This window comes from Marmota flaviventris, chromosome 18, assembly GCF_047511675.1.
Source record: "Marmota flaviventris isolate mMarFla1 chromosome 18, mMarFla1.hap1, whole genome shotgun sequence".
Classification (NCBI taxonomy): domain Eukaryota; kingdom Metazoa; phylum Chordata; class Mammalia; order Rodentia; family Sciuridae; genus Marmota; species Marmota flaviventris.
The window spans coordinates 9924467-9948636 of NC_092515.1; the positions used below are offsets into that span (position 1 = coordinate 9924467).

The window sequence follows — 24170 nt, forward strand, 5'->3', positions numbered from 1 at the left end:
TTCAAATTTTTTGCCATGATGTAGCAAGGATGGCCTCTAGTCTCCTCTTTAATCTGAAACCTCATCAGCATAGTCTTTATTGTCCGCATTCTTTTTTTTTTTTTTTTTTTTTTTTGATGACAGTTACCTTTATTCACTCAATGCCTGAAAATGCATCTGCTTACAGACCCCAGAATAAAGATTGCCTCTGAGCATGTTTTTTGTTTTTGTTTTTTTAAAGCAGCTTTAGAGACATCTGACTGCTCACACAGTAATCCTGAGAATCCCAGGTACAGTGATGGATATGATGGGAACAACAAGCTTTGAGAATTTACATCATGTAAAAATAGACACATGGGTGGGGTCCCCTGGCAAGGAGCCCAGGCAGCTGGCACAGCCCTGGGCCTTCCCTCCTCACTGGTGCAGTTCTTGCTGGGTTACTCCAGGCACAAGGGTGCCTGTGACCTGATAAAGACTCTTAAGTTGTGAAACTGGTCTTTTGGTGACACTCCCCAAGAAGGGAAGGGAGACACCCCCATGCAGGCAGCCAGAAGAGCTAGGGGCTTGGATCTGGAGGGTATTTAACTAGGGATGGGAGGGTTGCTTCCCACTGGACATGCAAGTAGAGTGGGGGAACCCTAACGGGATTTGACAACTTCTAATTACTGTGGGAAGCCATCCTGACACGTGACTGGGCGGCTCCCGTTGAGGGTCTGAGGCTTCTGGCTGTGTCGGAATTTTCCCGGCCCTTTCCTGATGAGAGAACCCGTCCGTGTGGGGGTGTGACTGACCACTGACCCCAGGGGCCCAATCACTGACCCTGACCTTGGAGTGCAGCCCCCCCTCAACCTTCATTGGATGGAATTATCCCCTGAATTTCTTGTTCCCCAATAAAAGGCTACTCCCTGGCATGTTCACTCTCTCTCTCTCCTGCTAGCCCTGAGTAATCCTTGCTGCCCTGCTGGGCGGTTAGAGGTTGGAGCCAGAGAGGGGAGCCGTCTCGGACCTGGCAATAGAAATAAGGTAACTGAGTCTGTGTGTTTTATTTCGATCTCTTCTAACTAACTTTATGCCAAGAACCTCATTAATGAAACCATTGCACAGGCCGCATGGTGGAAATTACATTTTAATTACACACTTAACCATGAAAAAGGTATCTGTGGCTTTAGGCCAAAAGGCAAAGGATCACCTCTGAGTGACAGTCCTGTTTGGCCACCACTCTGGTTTCTACTGTGTCCTAAGGGCAGTGGGCATGCTGCGGTCACACTGCTGGTCACTTACAAAGCAGGCACCAGTCAGGTCTCAGAACAGGGACAACCCAAAATAGAAAAAACAATGCCCCTTTACATGCTTTAAGAAACTAGATCTAAGGTTCAGTTCAAGGCCCATTTCCTACTGAGCAGTGGTGACTTCCTGTGTTGACTAAGCAGAGAGGAGACCAGGGAACTTTCTGGCTTGGGCGGGAGCATGGACTCTTGGCATGCTGCAGCTGGGAGATGGGAACCTTGAGCCTTGTGCATCCGTGCTTTCTGCACAGCCCCCTTGGCCCTGTTCCGTGAAAGCAAAGGCATCTGGGGCCTGGGCACAGATGCCTTAGGGAGACTGCTCTAGCTGAGCAGAAACCCTTGTAGGACCTGGAAAGACGGGGCAACCTGAATGCCCTGCACGTTCCTACTGGGGAAAGAAGAGCATTAAAATAACTGGGAGGTCTATTTTATTGGCAACTTAGGATGCAAAGTATTTTATTTTTAAACACCTAAAATTTGAAGACAAGATGCCTAAGTTAAATAATGAGGTTCCCAAAGCTGAGTGTGCTCACTTGGAGCTCCATTTTTCTGCTTGAAATACAAAAACAACCCCTAAAGCTCCCAGGTGGAACACAAATGCCCCATGGCCTGTGACTGGGTGAGCTCACGAGTCTCAGTTGGCGACATCCCTTTTTCTCCTTGGCAAGGGCTTGGAAAGCTGGACGCAGGGTCCTGGTCTACTCGGCCGACCTGCTCCCGAACGTCTCCTGGGAGGCGTACACCATGTACAGGAAGCCGTCCTCGTCCTTCTCCCTCTCATACACCTCCGACACGGGCGTGGACACGCTCACCTTCACCAAGAGGAAGAAGGCCGGGTTTGCGTTGAGGTGCAGGCGCCTCCTGATTATCTTGATGAGCTCGCTCATGTTGACGTGGTCGGGCACAAGGAACTTGGTCTTGTCCAGCACAGGCAGCTGCTTCTCACCCTTGTATCTTTCTATTATCACTGGGATCTTGGTGGGATGCTGCTCACGGTGAGTCGCACGTCTTCTACTCTTTGTTCGAAGGTGCGGCACTGCTTGAAGGTCTTCTCCGACGGCATGATGCTGGAGGTCCTGGGCTCGGCGGCTGCGGGTCCGACTCTGGCGACGGCGACCCGCATTCTTATTAGTATTCTGTTCTGAGCTCTCACCAGAATTGCCCAGTGAGCTGTATTTATTACATTCTAGCCTTTTTCTAGCCTGCTCCTCAAAATTTCCAAATTCTTCCTGCAACCAAAGGCTCTTCCACATCATTGGGAATATAACGATAGCAAAGATCATCCCAGTTTCGGGTACCAATGTTCTGTTAGCTTTCTGTTGCCATAACAAATATCTAAGACAACCAACTTACAAAGAAAAAAAGGAGTATGTTTGCTTGAAAGTTTTAGAGATATCATAACACAACTGGTTGGTTCCATTGTTTGGGGGCTTGTGGTGAGATAACTCATTATGACAGAGAAAAACTGTTCACCTCAGAGCTGGGATGTGAAAGAAAAAGACACTAGAGTCCCACCATTCCCTTTAGGGTCATGCCCCAATGATCTCCCACTGGCACCAGTTGTTAAATGTTCCACCACTTCTCCATAATGCCAAACTGGGGTCAAGCCTTTGCTACATCAGCCTTTGGGAAACATTCCAGATTCAAACTCTAGATGCAGGACAGAGGCACATTTGTGTATGTGCTCTGCAGGTGGAGTTGGAGGACCAGCCTCACTTCCTTCCTGGAGCCTTAAGACTCACAACAAACTTCTTTTGGATGCCAAGTGCCCAGGACAGCAGAATTCAGTGTGTCACCACGTGGGACTCCAAGGAGGTCTCCAAGAACAGAAGACCCCTCTACTCAAAAAGAAGCTGTTGCTGTATGGAAGTCTGAGGTGGTCTCCAGGAATGAAGGAGACCTCTGCTAGGGCCCTCCATGTCTAGGACCACATTCCAAAGAAGAATTGAAGGACACATCAGACATGAGTCACACAGCAAGAGAGGTTTGCAAAGGAAGTTCCCAAGAGACCCAAGTGCTCAGAGGTGGAGATTTTGGGAAGTGATTAGAGCACTGAACCTTGATACACATCTTGAAGGGCTGAACCTTGATTCACATCTTGAAAATCAGGATCAGGTTCTTGCTTCCCTGGAGTTGAAGATTAAACACCTGAGAAATGCTGAGTCAAGCTCAGAAAGTTTTCTTTAAGGAACAGAACAGAGAGAGACAGACAGTGAGCTGTATTTATTACATTCTAGGCAGAGAGTTTCCTGGAATTTGACTGCTACCTATTTTCACTTCTCTCATTGGAGAGGAGGGGCCCCAGAGCTGGTGCCCAAGGGATTTGGGGTGTTCTGCCCTTTTTAGATTGTAGGTTTCCTTTCTTCTGCCCCCTCCTCCTCTTATCTTGCCTACATGACCAAAAGGTGGGAAAGGGCTGTCCAGGGGGTGCTCATTAGCAACACCTTGCACTGAAAGAAGCAATTCCCTGGAGGCAGAGGTAACCTTGGTAACAAGTTGTGAGGAGGGGGAAGTGCTCTGGAGGTATTAGCATTTTATTTCCTTTTGAATTAGCCCCCATCTTTCCAACCCAATCATCCATTACCTACACTATCTGTTCTTTGCCCTGGTCTCAGCATCATCAGTGTATTAGTCCACTGATGGCTGAATGGACTACTGGGAGGTGGAACCCAGTTGGAGGAAGTAGGTCCCTGGGGTCATGCCCCAGAAGGCTTTGTCTTCTCTCTGGCCCCTTCCTCTCTTTTTCTGCTTCCATGATGTCGTGAGCTGAGAGCTTTCCTCTACTGCACCCTTCCATAGCTGCCTTGGAGCCAATTGTGTACTGAATCCTCCAAAACTATGAGTCAAATAAATCTTTCCTCCTCTAAGTTGTTTCTGTCAGATATTTTGGTCACAGTAATACAAAGCTGGTAAACACAATGACAACTTTTTTTTCTTTTAAGACTCCAAGGCATGTGAGTGCTTTTATTTAGATGGAAAATACCAGGTAAGTAGTTCAACAGGAACATAGAGGGAAACTTCTAAATTATAAGTAGTGAAGAGAGGCAGCTCAGCAAGCTAGCTCCTGGCTGTGGTCTCATTCATTCATCAAATATTTACTGAGTATCTGTGCTGTTCCTGTCACTGGGCTGGTCTATAAAAATGGACTGGGCACCGTTCCTCCAAGGACTCACAATCTAGAGGGAGCTACAGAATTCATGGAAATAAATACAGCATAAACTATATCATTTCCAACAGGGAAGTTATGTTCCAAATTGAATCATGTGCAATGAAAGTTTACTATAGCAAGTCCTTGAAGCTGTCACCAAGGAAAAACCTAAATAAACCCTATAGTTCCACTTTTTAAGTAAATTGTTTGTCGCACTAACTTAAAAATCACTAATTTTGGAGGTGACACAACCAGGCAATACATTATCAGTCTCCCACTAGTTTGCAGTAGATCACTCCCTGGACATGTGGGTCACCATGCTGATGGCCGCCTAGGCCATGCCTCAGGCATTTGAAGTCCACTCTTGTTGAAAACACTGACTCATCACTTGGACCTAAAGATGCCCCATGTTGACTGGAACAGGATGAAGGACTTGGCATCTCTGTCTTCACACCATGTCTGTCTCCTTTGTTGCCTTAACTTTTGGGTCAGATTCTACTTGGACCCATTAAATGTTTGAAAAAAGTTTTTTGTCCAGAACTATAATGTAGAATTAACTTGATCTAAACTTTCTTTCTCTCCACTCCCTTCCCCTCTTCATAGAAAAAGACACCTGCTACCATGACGAAAAACACAACAATGAGAGAAGTGAATATAGGTAGCAACCAAGTTCCAGGAAACTCTCTGCCTGTTCCCAGAAAAGAATAAACTATTCCTGCCCTTTCTCAGCCCATCACTGTTCCTATCCTACATCTGTAGCCCTCAATCCCCTGGAGTGGAGAAACTGATTGTGAGCAAAGCTCCCTCTTCATTTTTAATCACTGAATAAAGGCTTCCTCCCTGCCGAAGACAGGATTGAACCCAGCAGGGGCTAATCATCAAGCCACATCCCCAGCCCTTTTACATTTTTATTTTGAGAGACAGAGTCTTGCCAAATTGTTTAGAGCCTTGCTAAGTTGCTGAGTCTGGACTTGAACTTGCAATTCAGCCTGCCTCAAAATCTGCCTCAGCCTCCCAAGTCATTAGGATTACAGGTGCACACCACCAGGCCAGGTTGAATAAGGCCTTTCCTTCCCCACAACACTCATCTCTCAGACATTGGTCTTTCCAAAGAATGAGCCTCCCAACCTGGAATCTTCATTCCCCTTCCTTGAATGCAGCATAATTCATTTTGTAGGTCAGAAGCACAGCTCAGGAGGCTGAGGCAAGAGGACCACAAGTTCAAGGCCAGCCTGGACAACTTAGTGAGGCCCTTTCTTGAAGGATATGGGAAAAACAACCCCCAGGGAGAAAGGGAGAACAATGGGTCCCAGGGAGAGAAGGAAAATAATGGGCTCTGGACTTTCACCATTTCCCAGCAACAACCGGCTCTGAAGCTCCTGACTTCCTGTTCTACACCTGTCTCCCTGATGCCCAACCAACAGGCTCTGCCTTGATTAAGTGTCTGTGATTAAGGCTGAGTACACATTCAGCCATGATGATTAAGTCTCACTTAATTCTACAGAAATCAGACCTCTATTGTAACCAGGTGCCATTTCCTCCTGAAAATGTGCCCCTCTGCTGGTTAATAATAAAGCAATGCTGGTCTGTTGAAGTCTGTCTCCATTTCTTTTGCTTTTGCTTTCATTTCTCAAGAAATAATAATAATAATTTTAAAAAGGGATGAGGGTGTGAGTCAGTAGCTAAGCACCCCTGAGTTCCATCCCTGGTACCAAAAGGAAGAGTCAGAGATGGAGAAGGAAAGGGCAAAGGTGATAAAGAAGCAGAGGCATATTCTCTCTCTCTCTCTCTCTCTCTCTCTCTCTCTCTCTCTCTCTCTCTCTCTCTCCCCCCTACCCCTACCCCATCTCTCTCTTAAAGAGAGAAAAAATACAATTAAAAATTTGGATGAACCTCAAATGTCAGGAAAGGCACATGAAAACAATTCTTAAAATCAAACAGAAGTGGACAAAATAAAATAAAATGTGACAAATCACTGGAAATGGTCAATTAGCACTTTTGGGTCAAGGTCAGGAGCTGTGACTGGGATGTCCTGAGAGGTGGCTGTATGGACCCAAGTACAGAAACAACCCCCCAAACCCCTAGCATGGCTGATCTGGTGGCTCAGCCTGCGGTGCTGCACAGCCGGGCTGCCCTGGCCCCTGGGAACCCGTCTTGTGTTTGGAACCAACACTGAGGCAGGCCTGGGGGAGGGGGCTGCTCTCTGTGGGGCCTGAGAACCCAGGACCAGAACAGAGCTGCCAGAAGGCCAGCAGCCCAGGAATGAAGGGCTCAGTCACTCACCAGCAAGAGGGCGGGGCTTTGCCCACTGCCCCAGCTGCACTCCTAGGTGGGCTCTAGAGAGAGCTGACCCCTGACTTCTGCCCACCCAAGTGTGCAGGGGTGGCCTGGCCCAACACTCCCTTGCTCTGTACCCCCCTGGGAGAGTGAGCTTCAGCGGCTGTTCTCAGACCCTCCTGACTCGACATGGACCCCAACCATCAGGACACCTTCCACCGACACCCAAGTGAAATACTTGACATAGAAATGGCTTAATGTAAAGTGGTGATCAGCAAAAACTTGAAATGTTAGGGGTGGGGTGTGTTTCACCGGAAAATGCTGACTAGCAGGCCTGAGGGCCTAGCTTCCACCCCTAGCACCAAAAAAAAAAAAAAAGTAAAATAAAGGGAGGGCGAGTAAGAAAAACAGTGAGGGAGGGAGGGAGGGAGGGAGGGAGGGAGGAAGGAAGGAAGGAAGGAAGGAAGGAAGGAAGGAAGGAAGGAAGGAAGGAAGGAAAGAAAAAAACTTGAAATGCAAGTTTCAAATATTTCCTATCATTTCACAATTTCAGATTGGGAGCTGGAAAGTAACTGAATATGAACGACTTGTCAATGTGCAGTGGGGGTGGGGGCAGAGGGAGGGGTAAATACTATTCTTTCTTATATGGATAGATACAGGCATGTTCTTTTTAAAATATTATTTAAAATATCTTTATTTTATTCATTTTTTTATATGTGGTACTGAGAATCAAACCCAGTGCCTCACACACGTGAGGCAAGTGCTAACACTGAGCCACAACCCAGGCCCTAGGCATGTTCTTTAAATAAACTTAACTTGAATTTTTAAACAGGGTATAGTAGAAACTGACATAAGAGCTTTCAAACTTCCAAATTTGGAGAAACAAAGATTAAAAGAGCAAGCTAGATCATTTCAGCAAAAATAGGTACACAAGGTAGGCACAGGTGTTTGTGCCTGTAATCCCAGCAACTCAGGAGGCTGAGGTAGGAGGACCACAAGTTCAATGCCAGCTTCAGCAACTTAAAGTCCTGAAGAGTTCCCCATATCCTCACTCTGCTTCTTCTAATTTTTTAAAATATTTTTAGTTGTAGATGGACACAATACCTTTGTTTTATTTCTTGCTCAAGAGAGACCCAGTGCCTCACACATGCTAGGAAAGCACTCTACGACTGATCTACAACCCCAGCCCATGCTTCTTCTAATCTTACCATGTCATCTAACCATGCCATGTTTATCAAAACTCTAAAATTAACATCTGAAACTAAACTACAAAGTTTATTCAGAACTTTACCAGTTTTCCCAATAATTTCCTTCTTCTATTGAATCCAGGATGCACATTTCATTTAGGTTTCATCTCTCCTTTGCCTCCTCCAACTTGTAATAATTTCTTGATCTTTCCTTGCTTTTCATGACTTGGCACTTTTTTTGTGGGGGGGTGTGCTGGGGTTTGGACTCAGGGCACCCAACCACTGAACAATACCCCTAGTCTTATTTTGTATTTTATCTAGAAACAGGGTCTCACTGAGTTGCTTAGTGCCTTTCCATTGCTGAGGCTGGCTTTAAACTAGCGATCCTCCACTCTCAGCCTCCCCAGCCACTGGGATTACAGGCATGCACCAGGGAGCCTGGCGAGCTTTTTTTTTGCAGAGTACATTTTTGCAGAGTACACTGTTACAGAATGTTTTTTCCTATTCTGTTCCATCGAAAGGATACTAAAGTTTATTCAACCTGTTGGAAAGGATTAAGAATAAGCCAAAGTCAATAGAGATTTTTATTGATCACTGAAATATCCACTTGGCTCCAGGACTGTGTTTCTATGGCTGGATGACACTTAGATCTTATTCATCGGCCTGCTGAACTGTTCCTTTTTCAGACACGTAAACACCATCCAAAGTTTTTCTGATATCCTTGCTTTTCACTGTTGTGGCTTGTGGAATTAAAGCAGCTGAATTTGAAACAAGTTCAATATCACTTTCTTCAAGGATTAATTCATTAATTTCTGAGCTTGAGACACTGAACAAGCAACACCTGTCCTCATCCAAACCATGCAGATGTATTTGTCACCCAAGAAATTTCAGATTTCGGAGGAAGTCCTGTTTCTGGCTGCTCTGTGACACGAAACCAAAAAAGAAGACAGGCAGCTTCTCCACAGGGTCCTGCCTACCCAGAATAGAATATCTCAGAGAGTGTGAGAAGACCCCATACAGTGGATTTTCACAGAAATCACCTGCAACCACCTGTGCAGATTTCAGAGCCTCTGGGCTCGAGTAAGTCTCCAGACTCTGGACCCAAAGCCCACAGTTCTAGCTCACAAGCAGCTCACAAGCGGCTCACAAGCGGCTTAGCAGAACCACCTATCAGCACCTCTGCAAAACTCCAGACTGCACTACGCTCCCATGCAGGTCACACGGCTGCTATCTATACACAGAACAAGGCCATCGCTCAGCTCCCCCCACATCACCAGACAACCCAGCACTGGAAGCAGACTGACTCCATCTTGGAAAACCTTCCTCAACATTTTGTGGTGGGCCTGGCTATCAGAATGGATCTCCATTTGGGCAAGTACCTGATTTCTAATCCCACACCCCCCCCCAGAGGGGAGAACTTGGCACAGTGGCCACCCAACACTAGAACAGCTCTCAGTTGGACAGAAGTGCAGTGTGCACATGGCACCATCCACCTGGTGTGAGCCTGGGGGTGAGAGGTCCCACAGTTGGGACCTGATAAGTAAGAGAGGGGAGGGGACTAAAGTCTGGAGCATAACAGAGAGACCAGGATTGGGAAATCTCCAGGCAAGAGAGGGAGATGATACCGGAGGCTCAAGTCAGAGGAGTGGTAACAAAGGAAGACTCATGAGGTGCAATTTCCCTTCTGGGACTGGTGAGTGGCACTCCCTGCTTCCAGATGCTCCACAGCAGGTCCAGTCTTCTCACCTGGTTACCTACACCATCCTGAGGGCAGAGACACCAGCTTAAAACAGACAACTCCACCTACTGGATGAGAAGAGAAGCAGGAAAAGAGAGATCTTGGAACCCTACAAGAGCACTACAAATCTATAGGGTAAAAACAATAATACACCAAATCCGTGGAGTTGGAAAGGAAGACACATGAGCAACATGAAAAGACAAAGGAAGAAAATACCACAAACAAATCAAGACAACACATCATTAGAAGCATTGGCAGATACAGCAGAAAAAAATGACAGAAAGATTTCAGGATATATATGGTTAAAATGTTTTGGGATCTCAAAGAAGACATAAGAGAACAAATACAGGCAGTGAAAGATCACTTCAACAATGAGCTACATAAACAAATCCAAGAAGCAAAAGATCACCTCAACAGGGAGATAAAGGCTCTACAAAAAACCAAACAGAAATCCTTGAAATGAAAGAAATAATAAACCAAATTAAAAACTCAAATGAAAGCATCACAAACAGAGTAGACCACTTAGAAGGTAGGACATCAGACAATGAAGATCAAATAAATCATCTTAAAAACAACATAGATCACACAGTGAAAATGATAAGAAACCACAAGCAGAACATTCGAGACATATGGGATAACATAAAAAGACCAAATTTAAGAGTTATTGAGATAGAGGAAGGCACAGAGGTGCAAACCAAAGGAACGAACAATCTATTCAACAAAATAATATCAGAAAACTTTCCAAACACGAAGAATGAACTGGAAATCCAAATTCAGGAAGCCTACAGGACACTAAGTATACAAAATCACAACAGATCCACACCAAGGCACGTTATAATAAAAATGCCTAACTCAGAGAATAAGGAGAGAATTTTAAAAGCCACAATCAGATTATATATAAGGGAAAACCAATTAGGATAATGACAGATTTTTCAACACAGACCCTGAAAGCTAGAAGATCCTGGAACAACATATATCAAGCTCTGAAAGATAATGGGTGCCAACCAAGAATCTTCTATCCAGCAAAATTAAGCTTTATATTTGAAGATGAAATAAAAACCTTCCATGATAAACAAAAGTTAAAAGAATTTATAGCTAGAAAACTGGCACTACAAAACATCCTAGGCAAAATATTTCATGAAGAGGAAATGAAAAACAGCAATGAAAATCAGCAGAGAGAGGTAGTACACTAAAGAAAAAACTAATCAAAGAGGAAAACCAATCCAAGTAAAATAACAAAAATAAACAAATATGGCTGGAAATACAAACCATGTCTCAATAGTAACCCTGAATGTTAACGGCTTAAACTCACCAATCAAAAGACATAGGCTAGCAGATTGGATTTAAAAAAAAAGATCCAACAATATGCTGCCTCCAGGAAACTCATCTGATAGGAAAAGACATACACAGACTGAAGGTGAAAGGTTGGGAAAAATCGTACCACTCACATGGACTACGAAAGCAAGCAGGGGTCTCCATACTCATATCAAATAAAGTAGACTTCAAGCCAAAGTTAATCAAATGGGATAAAGAAGAACACTACTTTGCTCAAGGGAACCATACACCAGTGCCGCAGTCTGGCTGGGCACAATTCAGGAGCCACTTGTCAAAAGAAACGAACTTTATTTTTAGAACACACACCACACCACACAGCTCTTCAGGAAAACCTTCAGAGCCCAACTGCCACCACCGGCTTCCCACAAGCCTCTCCACCTCCCCCACTCCTCCTGCTCTTGAGGCCAATTGGCTGGGTCGCATGGGCGGAGCCAAAAAAAGTCCCCCAATGAGCAGCTCCGTGGTCTGAAAGGGCGGGGAAAACAGCCCAATCAGCATCATCGCAGAGGAGCCAATCAGTTGGCAGCTAGAAGTTTGCTGGGGCTGCTGTGAGCCAATCATCAGCTGGCAACTGGAAGTTTGCTGGCAGCTGGAAATTTGCTGGGGCCCCTTCGACTGTGGCTCTCAACACACCAACAAGACATAACAATCATAAATACATATGCCCCAAACAATGGTGCAGCTATGTTCATCAAACAAACTCTTCTCAAGTTCAAGAGTCAAATAGACCACAACACAATAATCTTGGGTGACTTTAACAAACCTCTCTCACCACTGGATAGATCTTCCAAATAAAAGTTGAATAAAGAAACTATAGAACTCAATAACACAATCAATAACTTAGACTTAACTGACATATATAGAATATTTCAACCTGCATCAAACGGATACACTTTCTTCTCAGCAGCACATGGATCCTTCTCTAAAATAGACCATATACTATGACATAAAGCAAATCTTAACAAATACAAAAAAGTAGAGATACTACCATGCATTTTATCAGATCATAATGGAATGAAACTGGAAATCAACGACAAAATAAAAATAAAAATTTCTCCACCACCTGGAGATTAAACGATATGATACTGAATGAACAATGGGTCACAGAAGACATCAAGGAGGAGATTAAAAAATTCTTAGAGGTAAATGAGAACACAGACACAACATATTGAAATCTCTGGGACACTATGAAAGCAGTTATAATAGGAAAATTCATTGCATGGAGTTCATTCCTTAAAAGAAGAAAAAAAGTCAACAAATAAATGACCTCACAGTACATCTCAAAGTCCTAGAAAAAGAACAAACCAGCAGCAAAAGCAGTAGAAGGCAAGAAATAATTATAATTAGAGCTGAAATCAATGAAATCAAAACAAAAGAAACAATTGACAAAACAAAAAGTTGGTTCTTTGAAAAAATTAAATTAAATTGACAGACACTTAGCCACACTAATGAAGAGAAGGAGAGAGAGAACTCAAATTACCAGCATACATGATGAAAAAGGCAATATCACAACAGACACTACAGAAATACAGAGGATAATTAGAAATTATTTTGAAATCTCATACTGCAATAAAATAGAAGGCATCAACAAATTTCTAAGTAATACAATTTGCCCAGATTGAGTCAGGAAGATACTCACAATTTAAACAGACTAATATCAAGTGAGGAAATAGAAGAAGCCATCAAAAGCTTACCAACCAAAAAAAAGTCCAGGACTGGATGAATACACAGCTGAGCTCTACAAGACCTTTAAAGAAGAACTAATACCAATACTCTTCAATTTGTTTTAGGAAATAAAAAAGAGGCAGTAATTCCAAACTCATTCTATGAGGCCAATATCACCCTGATCCAAAAACCAGGCAAAGACACATCAAAGAAAGAAAACTTCAGACCAATACCTCTAATGAACATAGATGCAAACATTCTCAATAAAATTCTGACAAATTGAATACAAAAATATTTCAAAAAGATTGTGCACCATGATCAAGTGGGATTCACCCCAGGGATGCAAGGTTGGTTCAACATATGGGAATCAATAAATGTAATTCATCATATCAATAGATTTAAAGATAAGAATAATGATCATCTCAATAGATGCAGAAAAAAAAATTGACAAAATACAACACCCCTTTATGTTCAAAACACTAGAAAAACTAGGGAAAACAGGAACATATCTCAACATCATAAAGGCTATCTATGCTAAGCCTCAGGCCAACATCATTCTAAACGGAGAAAAATTGAAGGCATTTCCTCTAAAAACTGGAACTGTAAGGGTCCGGCGAACGTCAGAGGAAGAGACCACCAAGAGACCGGCTCATGCAACAGCAAAAGGGGTTTATTGAGGATCCAATTCAGCGCGCTGGGGCTCCGTGCTCACTCAAGAAGGGAGAGTGGCCCAGAGCCCCAAGCAGGGGTTGAGTAGTGCTTAAGTACACTTTTTGGGGAGGGCGGGGGCTTTGCATACATCAGAACAAATCATCATGAGGCGCGGGAAAATCGAACAACAACTCTCAAACTTGATTAGCACATTCATTGGCGGGAACAGGTTGGGCGGGGGTGATAGGTCAGTTCTAAAGCAGGGTACACATTCAAACTGATTGGTTTGGGCCCTGAATGTCTACGTGCCAAGCTGCACAGGGTCCTAGGTTATTTATCTACTGGACAGTCCCGAGAATTGTTTTAACAGCTACAGGAATTTCAGGTTTTGGGTGTAGCATAGGAACTTAACAATACCTGGTCCTTTACATTTTAACTCAGGCTTTGCAGCTTAGAAACTTTACCCTTTCATTCCCCACTCCTTTTTCTGACTACTTTTAATCTTAAAAAGTAATGAATCATAATTATTGAAGGGTTTCACATTTCATGAGTTGTTTTGTGTTCCCTGGAATCATTTTCTGCATGGCCTCCATTTTAGATTTCACTCGGTATTAGACCCCGATTTATCTAACTACACTGACTACCTAACTTTAAATCTGGCTTCATTCCCCCCTCTAATTTGGGAACTCCTTACTGCTGTAAGGAAGGGGGGCGAAGAGGATCTTTCTGGGTTCTTCAGGCTGAAAAGTGTCGGTGTGGGGCAAGCAGTTTGGAGTCCCCCTTTAAAATCGGGTCTATCGAGTGGTCCATGATAAAAGTCCGATTGAGAAGTAATAGGCTGGAGGGCCATTTGAGTGATGGGTGGTCTATAAGAGAAACAAGAATTCATTAGTACTGGAACCATATTGATGCAGCAATAAATCCCATAGCACAGGAATATGCCAATGAGTATAATGGCAAAGACAAAGACTAACAATGTTTTCCACCAGGAAGTACCAAGAACCAGGAGCTAAGATATTGTTTCCATGACAAAGTTGCTGAGTACATGGCTTCTTGCTGAGTACATGGCTTCTTCTATATTTATCATGTAAATCTTTAAGGATATTTGTCACATTGCCAGAAATGTCAGGGATGTAAACACAACAATTAACATTTAGGTTTACAGATGTCCTTTCCCTTAAGATACAGTTTAATAATTCAATGTCATCTGATCTTGCAAAATCCTTTTACTAGTATGACCTGTGTCTAATAGAGAAACCTTTAATTCTGTTACTTAGGGCTGGACAACCATACTAGCAAACACCAAGCCTGCCTGTGTAGGTTAGGAATATCTGTGGGCCTCAAACTAAAAACTACTCTGGCAGTTCCTTTTAATAGTTATCAGGCATTCCTGTCTGAGAATCTCTTTTGTAGCCTCCAGTTTACTTATTTATGGAAGTTACTTTTATCTATTATTATCATTTAAAATGCCCAGGAACAGCTGTGCTTTGGCTTTGACTGTCTTTGCTAAATGTTTAAGATGAAGCAAGTCAAACTGACTTTTGTTTCTATCTTATTGTTAACAGTCAGCTGAGTTTCCCTGGGAGTCCTCGGGGAACTTACAGCAGCTTCTCAGTTCTGCTAGTGCCATTTGTGCTAGGATGGGTCCAGGCCTTGCTTGACCATGTGGCTTCCCTTGGAAGCATCAGGGATGTTTCCCTTTTCTGATGACCCTCCTTTTCACAGCAAATGCACTGATTGGCTTTCTGTCCTCCACTGGTCTCATTAATCTCCCTGATCGGGAAGTTATGTGGCCCAGAGTTGCAAAGCTCTTTGGAGAAGTCCCCTATTCCCTGACTCAGACTGACTCTGAGGGCAAGAGCCAAATATTGGTTTTCTTGGCCCTTTTAATTTAACTTTAATTTTAGAACTTAATCTTAAACATCCAGCAAATAAGCTAACAGCCTTATATTAAGAGCACTGGGCTTTAATGTCTATCTCTCTATCCTGTAGGTGATAACCCCTTATCTTAAATTAACCCAGGTTGTGAGTTCTTAAAGCAGTACCTTTTTAAAACATTAACAGGCAATCCTTAGACCATCTATAAGCAAACTATAAACTAAAATTAACTAGGGTAAAAACATATTTAGTTTATATAATAGCTACCTTGAATTTTGGCAGGGTTATACATTATAATCCCCTGTTTGAGATCCTAGTAATCTTGGCAAAAACCAACTTTTGGACACAACTTTAAATGTACTGGAATCTGGCCTACTTCTTTTATAGTCTCTTTCACATGAGGTTGGATATAGAGCCTTATCTCAAGTAAGGCGGGGCTCTTCATAAATCTTAAATACTATAGTTCTGAAGCTGATCTTTGCTTTTTAGATATCATTTTACAAAGCCTACATAAATTGTTGCTCAAGTTTACATGAACATTAGCTAACACAACATAATATCACATCTAAAACATGAATTAAAGAAAGGCTGAAAGCTTCTAACCTTTTATAGAAAAGTAGCAAAGTATTTTTGTGTTTTACAATAAAACCTTCACACAGATTAGGCTCTCATTAACTTAAAAATACATTTAAATTGTATCTCAGTGTAAAAAGTAACATAGAACTGTATATATCTTATTGATAACAAGTCCAGTTGTAGAACACAAATGATATAAATAAATCTCCAACATGTTTTTCTTTTAAGCCTAAAATTACCATACAACTTTAGAACACCAGCTTGATACAATGTTCTTTTGAAGCTTCTACCTTACAGACTTGTATACCTGGAAGATACGAACACATTAAAATTACCATAATTGCATTGATGTTTTTATATTAACCAAGTTTAGCTTTTAAAGAAATAACATTACAATATTGAAAAATAACAGCTGTTGTTTAACCATAGTTGTATAATCTTTAATTTCTTTAAGATTACTTGCTCAAAAACTTACTTATAACCAACTTACACAGACCTTCTTTATCACTTACTTAAACCCTCTTAATTACTTAATCACATAGACTCTCTTATCCAGAAACACATTTTTTAATTAAATCTATATCTAGAACCTTTTAGTTTCTCTTTTCCATGTTAACTTCCTTCTGTTCACATTTTGAAACAATACTTATAAATTTCTGAATTTAAGCAGATTATTTCATAGACATCAACATTTTATTAGGGTCTTTTTGAACACCTAGAAAAACTTAAAAGCTTAATTTTAAAGACATCTTTACTTTTATCTGTTTACCCAATTTAAATTGAACCATTAAGCAAGGGGGTGTGAAAGGAATCATTAAGTCTCAGAGTTGGGGTTAGGTCCCTTACTGGAGGAGGGGAACCATAGAGAATCTCATAAGGGGTGAGGTTACATAAAGAAGTGGAGGGGGTATTTCCTGCACGAAACAGTGCATAAGGTAGGAGCATAGTCCAATCTTTTATGCTGGTCTCCAAGCTTAATTTCGTTAAGGTCTCCTTGATGGTTCTATTTATCCTTTCTACCTGTTCTGAGCTCTGGGGTCTATGAGCACAATGTAACTTCCAATTAATCCCCAGGGTCCTGGCCAATCCCTGACTTACCTGGGCCACAAACGCCCGTCTGTTATCGGACCCCATTACCTTAGGCAATCCGAATCTTGGAAAGATGTCTTCTAGGATCTTATCTTTGTTCTTTATTTCCTTTCTGGAGGAGGTTAATAGCCCCCTTTGCTGGTAAATAGCCCCGTGCACATGAGCAGTGGCAAATGTATAGCGGCTATCAGTGTATATGGTGGCCCTTTTGCCTGTTGCTAGCTCCAGTGCTTTCGTGAGGGCAATTAGTTCTGCTTTTTGAGCTGATGTCCCTTCTGGGAGACCAGAGGACCAGATGACATTAGTTTTGCTAACTACAGCTGCTCCAGCCCGCCACTTACCGTCTTGGAGGAAGCTGCTCCCGTCTGTAAAAAATAAGACCTCAGGGCGAGGCAGTGGCCGATCCTTTAAGTCTCGTTGTACACTGGTCTCCTCTGCCAGTATGTGTTGACAATCATGAGCGACAGGTCCTGATGATTCTTCCGGCAGCAGTGTAGCCGGGTTGAGTGGAGCAGGGGGTCCCAGCGTTATTCTGTCTTTGTCAAGCAAGAGGCTCTGGTAATGGGTTATTCTGGAGTTTGATAGCCACCTGTCTGGAGGCTGACGGATGATGCTCTCCAGGGCATGGGAGGCTATAATGGTCAGCTTCTGTCCCAATGTTAATTTATCAGCATCCTTTATTAAAAGGGCTGCCGCTGCTATAGCCCTTAGGCAATGGGGCCACCCGCTAACCACTGGGTCCAGTTTTTTTGATAAGTATGCTATCGGCCTTTTCCAAGGTCCCAAAGTCTGAGTGAGCACTCCCCATGCTACTCTTTTCTTTTCCTCGATGTAGAGAGTGAAGGGTTTTTCTACATCTGGGAGTGCTAAGGCCGGAGCAGATAGCAGCGCCTTTTTGATATTATCAAAAGCCTGTTGGTTTTCAGGGGTCCATTGGAACTGGGCATCCCCCTTTATCAGCAGGTATAAAGGGGCAGCCAGAGACGCAAACCCAGGAATCCATAACCTGCAAAAGCCGGCAGTCCCAAGAAACTCTCTGAGTTGTCTCTTATTAGATGGGGGCGGTATCTGCACAACGGTTCGTTTTCTGGGCTCAGTGAGCCATCGTTTGCCACCTCTAAGAGAATAACCCAGGAAGATTACTTCTTGCTGGCAAATTTAGGTCTTTTTGGCAGAAGCCCTATATCTGAGCTGAGCAAGCTCGGATAATAGTGCTTGGGTCCCAGACTCACAGTTCTCCTTGGTGTTGGCTGCCAGCAGCAGATCATCCACATATTGGAGTAGGGTGACTTCAGGGTGTGCAGTTCTGAAGTCGTTGAGGTCCCTGTGGAGAGCTTCATCAAAGAGAGTGGGAGAGTTTTTGAACCCCTGTGGGAGTCTAGTCCAGGTTAGTTGGCCTGATGTTCCTGTTTCTGAGTCTATCCACTCGAGAGCAAACAACAATTGACTGTCCTTATGCAGGGGCAAGCAGAAGAAAGCATCTTTTAAGTCCAGCACAGTGTACCATTTTCGTTCCGGATTCCGAGTGCTAAGCAAATTATATGGATTGGGTACCGTGGGGTGAATGTCCTGCACTCTGTTGTTGATCTCTCTTAGATCTTGAACAGGACGGTAGTCCCCAGTTCCTGGTTTTCTTACTGGTAGCGGGGGGGGGGGGTATTCCAGGCCGATTGACAGGGCCTTAGAACCCCAAGAGCCAGGTATTTCTGAATATGGGGCCTTGTCCCCTTCCTAGCTTCTTTGCTTAGAGGATATTGTTTAACACTGATTGGAGAGGCAAAGGCTTTTAATTCTACTACTATTGGAGGTTGTTTTATGGCTAGACCTAACCCAGCAGTTTCTGCCCAGGCATCAGGATAATCTTTTATCCATTTCTGGGGTAGTTTGCCTGTTTGATCAGTCCCAGGGGCCATGAAGAGTTGATGTTCATCTTCTACTGACATAGTCAAAGCCGTGACTATGGGGGTTTTTACTGAAGTGAGTAGATTCCTGCCCATCAATGGGGCCAGGCATTCTGGGATTACTAGGAAAGAGTGGTGGATTTTTTTTTCCCTCCTAGGTCCATAGTTCTCTTTGTTGTCCAAGCCCGATATTTATTGCCATTAGCCCCTTGAACTAAGGATCTTTTATTAGATAGAAGGCCCAGTGGGGTCTTAAGGGCTGAATATGTTGCTCCTGTATCTACTTCAAAGGTCACTGGGGTCCCCTCCACTTCAAATGTTACCCTGAGCTCGGGGAGGGGATCTAAGCCCCAACTTTCCTAGTCATCTTCTAGAGTCAGCATGGCAGGCTGGCGTGACTGCTTCTTTTGGGGGCACCCTTTGACCCAGTGTCCTTTTTCTTTACAGTAGGCACATTGATCTGAGGCCAGGGGCAGCTTTTGGCATGGGCCCAGGTATCCCTTCCTGTCTCCCTGCTTTTTAACTTCTGGTCTATCTGCGACTGTGACCAGGACCTTTGCCAATGCTTTAGTCTGCCTTTTGCTCCTTTCATCTTCCTTTTGTTCTCTCTTATAATATACTTTCTCAGCTTCTCTGACTAAATCTCTTAAGGTCATATCTTGTAATCCATCTAAAAGTTGTAACTTTTTCTTAATATCCAGGGCAGCCTGCCCAATAAAAGCCATTGCAATAGATGCCTTTTGGTCCTCTGCCTGAGGATCAAAAGGAGTATATCTCCTATATGCTTCCATAATTCTCTCCAGAAACATTGAAGGAGATTCATTGGGTCCCTGGATAATCTCTCTTACCTTGGCCAAATTAGTTGGCTGCCTGGCGGCCACTCAGAAACACACTATAAGAGCCCGGCGATAAGTGGACAGATGCTCCCTACCTTCAAAGGTGTTAGGGTCCCAGTTGGGTCGGTTCGAGGGGAAGCCAGTTTCAATGATGTTGGGAAGTTGAGTTGGCCTCCCATCTGGTCTGAGAATATTCTTTCTGGCTTCCAGGAGGATTCTCTCTTGTTCCTCTGTTGTGAAGAGAGTCCCCAGGAGTTGTTGGCAGTCATCCCAAGTGGGCTGGTGTGAGAACATCAGTGACTCGACTAAACCTGTAAGTCGGGTGGGGGGAGGGGTTGGAGTGGGGGCTGGAACAAGGAAGGGCTTCACCCATGTGGGAGGAAATTCGCAGAGATCCTGCCAGGTTAAGATATATGGCTGTTGATCTGGATGGTCATGTGGCCCCGGCTGAAAGACAATATCTCTGACTTTGCGGATTAGAGGAAGGTGGAAGGATCCTTCTGGGGGCCATTTAACTCCGAGGGTGGGCCATTCTGAAGTGCAGAGAGTCTGACAGGTCCGGCGTTTCACTGAAAAAGAAAGATTCTGGGCCCTTAAGCGGACATCCGTCCAATGATCAAGGGTCAGGGACAGAGGCGTGGAATGGCTTTGTCCCATACTAGGAGTTACTCAGGCAAAGACAGGGACAATACAAAGGTGACACAGAGACAAGGACAAACAGTAAACGTTTAACACGAGTACCTTAAAGGCAGACAGTAAACTCAACACGAGACAATGAACAAGACTAAAGTTGCCGGCAGAACCTGATGGGTTGGCAGTGAATACACCTCCGAGTTGAGGGCGCTTCTGTCCCCCAGTTTCCCGAGTCCTCCAAGGCGTCCCTTGGGGACGTGGCCTGTGGCTTCAGGACACGTCTGTCCACCACCGCCAGGGGGAGCTCACGCTCTCTGCCGGCAGCCACTCTGCCAACCCTTAAACCGAACCTGACCTGACCTGAGCGATCGCAAAAAAAAGGAAAAAGGCGCCCTACTTATTCCCAGAGGAGTCCGTTGGGGTCTCCTTGTCTGGTGCTGCGGGATTCCCGGCCAACGCACCAAATGTAAGGGTCCGGCAAACGTCGGAGGAAGAGACCACCAAGAGACCGGCTCATGCAACAGCAAAAGGGGTTTATTGAGGATCCAATCCAGCGTGCTGGGGCTCCGTGCTCACTCAAGAAGGGAGAGTGGCCCAGAGCCCAGAGCAGGGGTTGAGCAGTGCTTAAGTACACTTTTTGGGGAGGGCGGGGGCTTTGCATACATCAGAACAAATCATCATGAGGCGCGGGAAAATCGAACAACAACTCTCAAACTTGATTAGCACATTCATTGGCGGGAACAGGTTGGGCGGGGGTGATAGGTCAGTTCTAAAGCAGGGTACACATTCAAACTGATTGGTTTGGGCCCTGAATGTCTACGTGCCAAGCTGCACAGGGTCCTAGGTTATTTATCTACTGGACAGTCCCGGGAATTGTTTTAACAGCTACAGGAATTTCAGGTTTTGGGTGTAGCATAGGAACTTAACAATACCTGGTCCTTTACATTTTAACTCAGGCTTTGCAGCTTAGAAACTTTACCCTTTCAGAACAAGACACAGATGCCCTCTTTAACCACTTCTATTCAACACTGGCCAAAGCAATTAGATAGATGAAAGAAATCAAAGGGATATGTATAGGGAAAAAAAGAACTTAAATTAGCACTATTCGCTGATGATATGATTCTATACCTAGAAGACCCAAAAAGCTCCACTAGAAAACTTCTAGAACTAGTAAATGAATTCAGCAAAGTAGCAGGATACAAAATCAACACCCATAAATCAACAGCATTTCTGTATATCAGTGACAAATCCTCTGACAAGGAAATGAGGAATTTACAATAACCTTAAAAAAAGATACTTGGGAATTAACTTAATGAAAGAGGTGAAAGATCTATACAATGAAAACTACAGAACCCTAAAGAAAGAAATCAAAGAAGATCTTAGAAGATGGAAAGATCTACCTTGCTCTTGGATAGGCAGAATTAATATTATCAAAATGACCATACTACCAAAAGCACTACACAGATTTAATGCGATTCTGAACAAAATCCCAATGGGATTCCTCATAGAAATAAAAAAAGCAATCATGAAATTAATCTGGAAAATAAAGAGACCCAGAATAGCTAAAGCAATCCTTAGCAGGAAGAGCGAAGCAGGTGGCATCACTATACCAGATCTTAAACTGTACTACAGAGCAGTAGTAACAAAAACAGTATGATATTGGCACCAAAACAGCCTGGTAGACCAATGGTACTGAATAGAGGACACAGAGACTAACCCACAAAATTACAATTATCTTATGTTAGACAAAGGCACCAAAAATATGCACTAAAGATAGCCTCTTCAACAAATGGTGCTGGGAAAACTGGAAATCCATATGCAACAAAATGAAATTAAACCCCTATCTCTCACCATGCACAAAACTCAACTCAAATTGGATCAAGGACCTAGGAATTAAACCAGAGACTCTGCATCTAATAGAAGAAAAAGTAGGCCCTAACCTGAGGTAGGGAAGGGGGACATGGGAGGAATAAATGAATTCTAGATAGGGCAGAGGATGGTACATGTATGAAGACACGAATTGGATTTCAACCTACTTTATATACAAAGAGAGATAGGAAAAATTGTGGTATATATGTGTAATAAGAATTAATGCAAAAAAGTACATGTATAAAGACATGAATTGTCATGAACATACTTTATATACAAAGATATGAAAAATTATGCTCTATATGTGTAATAAGAATTGTAATACATTCCACTGCCGTGTATTTAAAAAAAATAAAAGCACTTTAAAAAACAGCAAATGACACTAAAAAATAAAATAATAAAATAAAATGAATAAAATAAAACGTGATAACACACAAAAAAAAAGAAAAAAGAAATTTCAGATTTCAACAAGAGACCCATTCTCCCTGATAACAACGTTGATAGGGAAGTAAGCATACACAGAATTCATCTTGTAACGGAAGCCCAGTGTAACACCCTTGATCAGGTTTTGACTACTCATCACGCAAACAATGACCAGTCCTTTCTATTTCCCCACCATTTGTCAACCCATAATCTCTTCTTTTTCTTTCCAAGGAGGCTGAGTTCTACATTGATATGATCAAATCACTCCAGAGGGTTCCTCTTCAGCCCTTCACAATAACTGTGTGTCCCTTCAGAGACAAGTGGACATTTTCTGGAATGTCGACAGTCTGATTGCTGAGAACAGTCTTCATTCTTGCAGTAGACACAGCAAAGAGCCAGAGTGGTTTTTGTTGTTGTTGTTGCTGTTTTGGTAGCAGGAATTGAATCTAGGGGCACTTAACCACTGAGCCACATCCCCAGCTCTTTTTTTGTTTTTTATTTTGAGGCAAAGTTGCTTAGAGCCTCACTAAATTGCTGAGGGTGGCTTTGAACTGGAGATCCTCCTGCCTCAGCGTCCTGAGCTGTTGAGATCACATGCATGCACCACCACACCCAACACAGAGTGTGCTGCAGTCTGGCTGGGCACAAAATCAGGAGCCACTCACAGCCTTGTAGATTCAAACAGCAATTCTTTATTCCGGAACTCTCACCGGCACTCTATACGCACGTTCTGGGGAAAATCCACACCTCCACTGGGCTCTGCATACCAAAATACTCTCCGAATCCCGCGAGAACTCAACGGGAACTCAAGGAGCGGGCACCTGAGGCAGCAGGATACGCCCTATTCCCAGCAGGATCCACCCTAAACCCAGACCCACCCTAAACCCAGGTCACTGCAAATGACCTGGGTCCAAGGCAAGCCCATTTCCACAATGGAGAGTCCTCCCTCTAAGCAACATTGGGTAGGCTGACAAGGAAATTGCCATGCGTCATTCCTACTTGGCTATGGCTCTCAGCAGAATGTATTTTGTAGAATAGCCCATAATTTGAGTTTGTCTGAAAACTTCCCAATGAGACTGGAATTGTGCATTGGAGAGAAAACATGAAAAATCTAAAGTGTCATTTTCCTCTGTTGTATCAAGCTACACAGACAGCATCAGCATCAGTAGGCATGTCACCTTGATGGCTTGGTTAAAGTGCCAGTTAAGGTTACTATTTCTTTTCCCTTTTCATACTCTAATTTTTTGAAGTTAGTCCTTGAATAAACAAACAATAGCTCAGCTAGTATTCAGGAGCCTGCATTGGACCCCAGCACCACAAAAGCAAATAACAGTACGACTGACAAAAACATTAGATCTGGGGACTTTAAGAAATAAAGCTAAGACTGGGGTGTAGCTCAGGGGCAGAGGGCCAAGGGCAAGCCCCCGGCTCAATCCACAGTGCCCCCTGCCCACTGAAAGGAAAAAACCCACCCATACACCAAATCACCAGAATCAGGAGAAGCTGATTGCGGTCTCCACCAAATACGTCTCCTCCTCCCAGTGTCCCCATTTCCACCCTCTTCTACTTAATTTTGCTGTCTAGGATTCTGGGTGGTTGCAATGAAGCACAAAGTAGCTCAAAATAAGGCTTCCTCAGAGGAAGGAGCTTCCTTGGAGGAAGGCTCGGAGCCCGGGCTGCAGTGGTTAGTCCCCACCCC

At 43.6% G+C, this 24170-nt stretch overlaps 2 pseudogenes; both read right to left on the minus strand.

The window, feature by feature from the left end:
- Positions 1 to 1714: 1714 nt before the first annotated feature.
- On the minus strand, positions 1715 to 2377 carry LOC114101039 (microtubule-associated protein 1 light chain 3 beta pseudogene; annotated as a pseudogene).
- A 6151-nt stretch (positions 2378 to 8528) lies between these two features.
- Positions 8529 to 22842, minus strand: LOC114100886 (large ribosomal subunit protein uL6-like; annotated as a pseudogene).
- Between the last annotated feature and the right edge of the window lie 1328 nt (positions 22843 to 24170).